This window comes from Pollachius pollachius (genome assembly GCF_949987615.1).
Source record: "Pollachius pollachius genome assembly, chromosome: 6".
Lineage (NCBI taxonomy): Eukaryota > Metazoa > Chordata > Actinopteri > Gadiformes > Gadidae > Pollachius > Pollachius pollachius.
In genome coordinates, this window is record NC_136939.1 from 25,414,179 (window position 1) to 25,420,333 (window position 6,155).

The following is a 6,155-nucleotide window of genomic DNA, read 5'->3' on the forward strand; positions in this document are numbered from 1 at the left end:
AAAAAGTGATACACGCCTTCATCACATCACGGCTGGATTACTGCAACTCCCTTTACCTAGGACTCCCTCAATCACTCCTCTCTTGCCTTCAGCTGGTCCAGAACTCCACAGCAAGGCTGCTGACTGGATCCAGAAAACGGGATCATATAACCCCCATCCTAGCATCCCTCCACTGGTTGCCCATCCAACACAGAATTCATTTTAAAACCCTTCATATGGTTTTTAAAGCCCTAAATGGCCTTGCCCGCCCTACATAGTAGAGCTCATCCATCACCACTCAGCGCCCAGGTCCCTTAGATCATGTAGCATGGGTCTCCTGCACGTTCCACGCACTAGATTAAAACAGAGGGGTGACAGGGCTTTTGCTGTGGCTGTGCCCCGCCTTTGGAACGAACTGCCGCCTTCAATTAAACATTTTTTCCTTCCGCCAACATTTTTTAATCTAGGCAGAACACTCCTCTTCTCCCTGGCCTTTCTTCCCCTTTTGTGATATGCAGTTATTTTTTATGTATTCATGTACTGTCTATATATCTTGTATGTGTTCTTTTATATGCCATTTTTGCACCATGAACTGTTTTTAAATGTGCCTTATGAATACATTTTACTTACTTACTTTCCTCCCTCCCTCCACTCCGTTATTCTCCCCCATTCCCTCCCCTCCCTCCCTCCATTTAGGTTAAGCCCTACACTGAAAGGAATATTATGTTTTAAGTAAGTCTGGTATTACAGAGGCAGCCTCCTTCCACATTTCTAACGTAGTGGCCTTAGCTTTCTTTACCCGGGCTGTGGACAGTTCTTACGTGACGACATCTTGAAAGTATTGTCTGTCATTTTTTGGTGTACAATCTGCAGCTAGCTGCTCTACACGTCTTTAGGCAGCTTTGGCACCCAGTCCCGTTTATCGTATTTGAAGGTTTATTTGAATGGAGGATATATACAGAAACATGAATGAGCTTGGGACAGTCATCTGATGTTTGGGGGAGATAGGGGGAGACGGAGAGGGAGAGGGAGAGAGAGAGCGAGTGTGAGAGCGAGAGGAGAGAGGGGGGAGAAGGAGAGAGATAGGGGGAGTGGAAAAGAGAGGAGTAGAGATATGGGGAGAGGGAGAGACAGGGAGAGAGAGGAGTAGAGATAGGGGAGAGGGAGAGAGAGGGGGTGAGAGAGAGAGAGAGAGAGAGAGAGAGAGAGAGAGAGGGAGAGAGAGAGAGAGAGAGAGAGAGAGAGAGAGAGAGAGAGAGAGAGAGAGAGAGAGTGGGGAGGTGGACAGAGAGTGTGTGTAGATACCTTACCTTCTGCTCTCCGGGGCCTCTCGCCGGGCCCTTGGGAGTGCCACCATCCTTCGCTCGGTCTCGGGGCTCTGGGGTTTCCCTCTCCCTCCCGAGGCCCCTCACCTCCTCCCTCTCCTCCTTTGGCTCCTCCTCGTTCGCCTCTTGGGAGCGCTGGTCTTGCTTGATCCAGTCGGTGTCATTCCTCAGGGGGGCCAGCACCTTGCCGGACCCCCTGCGGCTGCCTGACTCCCTTCTGATCGGGGCGGGGGTCTTTAGTCTGTCCAAACTCCGGATACCGTTCTCCATGATGTCCTTGAGCTCCTTGTCTCTCCTCTCCAGCTCCTCCTCCTGTGCTCTGATCGCCTCCTGCTGTTTCTCCTCCTCCTCTCTTTCCTCGTCTTTCACTCCATCTTTGACGGCGTTGTCGGCTGGGTGACGGTCGCCCTCGGCAACTGTTGTCTCAACTGATGCGATGCGATAGTCGCCCCAGGCAACCGTCTCTTCAGCTGAGGCGGTCTGATGGTTGCCCCTTGCAATCGTTGTCTCCTCAGCCGAGGCGGTGTGATGGTCGCCCCTGGCAACCGTTGTCTCCTCAGCCGAGGCGGTGTGATGGTCGCCCCTGGCAACCGTTGTCTCCTCAGCCGAGGCGGTGTGATGGTCGCCCCTGGCAACCGTCTCCGCAGCCAAGGCGGTGTGATGGTCGCCCCCGGCAACCGTTGCCTCAGCCGAGGCAGTGTGATGGTCGCCCCTGGCAACCGTTGTCTCCTCAGCCGAGGCGGTGTGATGGTCGCCCCCGGCAACCGTCTCCGCAGCCGAGGCGGTGTGATGGTCGCCCCCGGCAACCGTTGCCTCAGCCGAGGCAGTGTGATGGTCGCCCCTGGCAACCGTTGTCTCCTCAGCCGAGGCGGTGTGATGGTCGCCCCCGGCAACCGTCTCCGCAGCCGAGGCGGTGTGATGGTCGCCCCCGGCAACCGTTGCCTCAGCCGAGGCGGTGTGATGGTCGCCCCCGGCAACCGTCACCTCAGCTGAAGCGGTGTGATGGTCGCCCCCAGCAACCGTCTCCTCAGCCGAGGCTCTGATCTCTTCCAGCTTCGTCTGATCGAGCTCTGGAGGGCTTCCCGCCTCCTCTGTGGTCTCGATCTCGTCGTCAAGGACCGTCACAGGCTCTGTCTCCTTCTCCAGCTCTCCTCCGTCCATCTCCCCCTCTGCATACCGGACCCCCGGTCTGTTGCTCCCCTCCTCACTCCCCACATCGATGGATGCGTCTCTGCCTCCGTCTCCTTCTGCAGGCCGGGGCATGGAGCAGGGAACCCCAACTTCTGGATCCACCGCCTGCCTCTCATCCCCTGCCACTCCCTCCATCTCCCCCTCTGCCTGGACCCTGTTGTCCTTCTTACTCTCCACCTCCTTCACCCTCCCACCCAGCGGTTGTGTACCTTCGTCTCCTTCTGCAGGCAGGGGCTTGGTGCTTGGAACATCTGGTTTCACCGCCTGCTGTACATCACCTGGTACTCGCTCCATCGTGACCGCCTCCTCCGCGATGCTTCTCCCTACGTGGAGAGACACACAGAGAGTTTATTTGAATACGGGGCAGATAACAGAAACAAAAATTAGCTTGAGACAGTCATCTGATGTTTGGGGTAGATGGGGAGAGGGAGTAAGAGAGGGGAGAGGGAGAGGGGGAGGGAGGGAGAGAGAGAGAGAGAGAGAGAGAGAGAGAGAGAGAGTGAGACAGAGACAGAGACAGAGACAAAGAGAGTGTGTGTGTGCAAAGATACTCACCCTCCCCACGACCATCTCCAGTTAGGCCTTCCCTCCCCGCCCCTGTCGACTTCCGAGGCGTCTTAACATCGGGCAAACCCGGCATGGTAGTGTCTTGGCTCAAGGTCGGAGCCTCCCGATCGCCCATCCCTGAACCTTCTGTCCCGGACTGTTCCTCTTCCTCTCTCCCACCTGCCATCGCCTCCTTAACCTCATTATCCGCCCGCTGTCTGGTCCAATTTACCTCTCCCTCTGTGTCGCTGAGGGTATTAACCTCCACCTGTCGATCCTCCTCCTCCTCCTTCTTCTCCTCCTTCTTTGCTCCGGTCCTCTGCCCCATCTCTCCCTCCGTCCTCGGTTGTTGCTCCTCTACCCATGCTCCACTCTCATCCACTCCTCCCATCGTGGGGTGACACTGTCTCACTCCCACCATCAGTTGACACTCTCTCACTTCCTCCATCGACTCACTCACTCCCGCTCCCACCTTTGGCTGACTCTCTCCCCCTTCGATCGGCGGTTGCAATTCTGAGACGTCGTTCCCGAACTCTACTTGTCCTGTCCGCTGATCCATCAGCGCAGCTCTCTCGCCGATCTCCCGTTCCTCGTCAAGAACGGACGCGGCATCCGTACTCGATTCGGCGAGGACGTCGACGACTGCACAGGTCATTACGGCATCCCGGATATTTCGCCCGGCACCCTCTGTGGGTTGGACGGGTTCGACCCCAGCATTGTGCGAGTGCGCGGAGTTTGCGACGCAAACGGCGTCTCCGTCGGTGTTGGTGGTTTGGTCACTGTCGGGTAGGACTCTGAGCTTCTCAGACTCAGATGGGACCTCATCGGCGACCGAGCCAATCAGGAGTCGGCTCGGTTCTGTTGTATTGCTTTCGTCTTCTCCACAGTCTTCTTCCTCCTTAAGGTCTTCGTCGATCGGTGGACGTGGGTCGAGTTGAGGCTCTGAAAACTCTCGGCAAACTCTCTCTCCGACACTCCCCTCTCTCTCACTATCACTCTCTCTTTCACTCTCTCTCTCTCCCTGAACCTGTGTCTGTTCATGGACGAACCCCACCTCTCGCACTCCCTCTCCCTCCTCCCACTCCTCCCTCTTTTCCTCGGGGACCTCCACCCCTTCCATCCACCCTTCCTCCCCTTGCTCCACCGCCACTGGTGCACCTCCCCACTCCTCCTCATCGTCCTCCTCCAGCTCTCCGTCTGAGGGAGGAGGTACCGCGGTCTCCCCCGTCGAGTCCCAGCCGCCTTCCTCATCCGACCCTCCCTCCTCATCGCCGCCCATGAGCAAGGCATCTTCTCCGACCTCCTCTGCGAAGTCGACCTCCTCCTCTTCCTCCTCCTCCTCCTCCTCGGCCTCCTCCCCCTCCTCTCCTCCTCGGTCTCCTCCTACCTTGGAGTCCGAGTCAGGGCAGAAACCCGGGTCGCCATGGAAACCCGGGTTGGGTATCAGCTCCATGATGTGTCCGGGGTCAAACTGAGCTATGTTGCCGAGCTATGTTGTTGGTCCAATTCCAGAGAGACTTCAGAAACGTGCATACAAAACTTCTTGAGTTTCCGAAGAAAGTTTTGGTCCAATTTCAGAGAAAGTTTGGAAATTTGCGCACAAAACGTGAGTAGATTTTCCAAAGAAAGAATCGGTTCAGTACCAGGCAAAGTTCGGAAACTTGCGTACAAAACGTGCTTAGAGTTTCCGAAGGGGCTTTAAGATCCGTCCGAATTCCGTCTTGTGAGTCCGACGTTTGCGAACGAGGCCGCGGAATGTAGAACGATAATCTGAGTAGTAAAAGGGAAAGAACTTATGTTTTACACAGAAAGTTAGTGTGAGAACACAAGCACACCCCTTTTAGGCGCTAAGAACTATAGGGCGCTCTGAGCTGCTCTGCACTCTGCAGGCTAAGTAGAATCTACCTCTACCTTTTGATTTTTTTAGCTGTCCCTCTGCCCCCTCTCTCCCTCTTTCTCTCTCCTTGTCACTCGCGCTCTCTCTCTCGCTCTCTCTCTCCCTCCCTCTCCCTCTCGCTCTCTCTCGCTCTCTCTCTCTCCCTCTCTCTCTCTCTCTCTCCACTTCCCACCCCCCTATCCCCCTCGTTCATTCTCTCTCTCTAGGCAGGGAGGATTAGAAGGAGGCTGATCTCCACATGACCAGGAGCTTAACCACCCCCCCCCCCCCCCCCCCCCCCCCCCCCCACTGGGTCCAGCAGCAGCGCTCGGAGGTCAAAGGTCCCCAAGCAGCCAATAGCCTGGTTCTTTGACACGCAAGCAATGCACACATACTCTCTCCCTCTCTCTCTCTCTCTCTGTCTCTCTCTCTCTCGCTGACTTTCTCTTTCTCACACACAACACACACACCTTCATGTCCACTCACACACACACACACACCTATACATTCTCTCTCGCTCTCTCTCTCTCTCTCTCTCTCTCTCTCTCTCTCTCTCTCTCTCTCTCTCTCTCTCACTCTCTCACTCTCTCTCTCACGCAATCAATCATTCACACACTCACACACACACACACACACACACACACACACACACACACACACACACAGATCAATTACAAATGCAAACCAATAAACAGGAGACCCACTACATTTGCATAGGTTGTCAGTGTTCAATCAGTGTTCAAACTTAATAATTTGACACGGCATGTAGCCACAAGGGGGCGTGTTGAGTCTCAACTTAACTAACCCTTCCGTCTTGAGCCGTTAGGATAATTATTATAAAAGAAACAAAAGTAATCCAATGTAATTCTGAATGCACATTAATTAAATACTCGTATTTACTGATAATGAATAAAATATGCCATCCCAGATCAATGATAACCGTGTCCTCTTAATTCCGTGGTTGTATATTTATTAGAAGAGTTGACACACTTCATACTGACTTGTAAATCAGTTATTAATGTATAATTAACAATCAGATGGTGTCACGTGATTATGGTGGCAGAAAAAAACAAAAAAAGAATTTTGAAATATATATGAGAATTGCAGCGAAGTGTCTTGTCTCATAGTATCTATGCTTAACAATTCGATTTTACTGATCATTATTATAAATGAATTATTTTTAATATATTATTATACAAGTTTTCAAGTGTAGATCATAGAGTGTAAAAAAATAATAA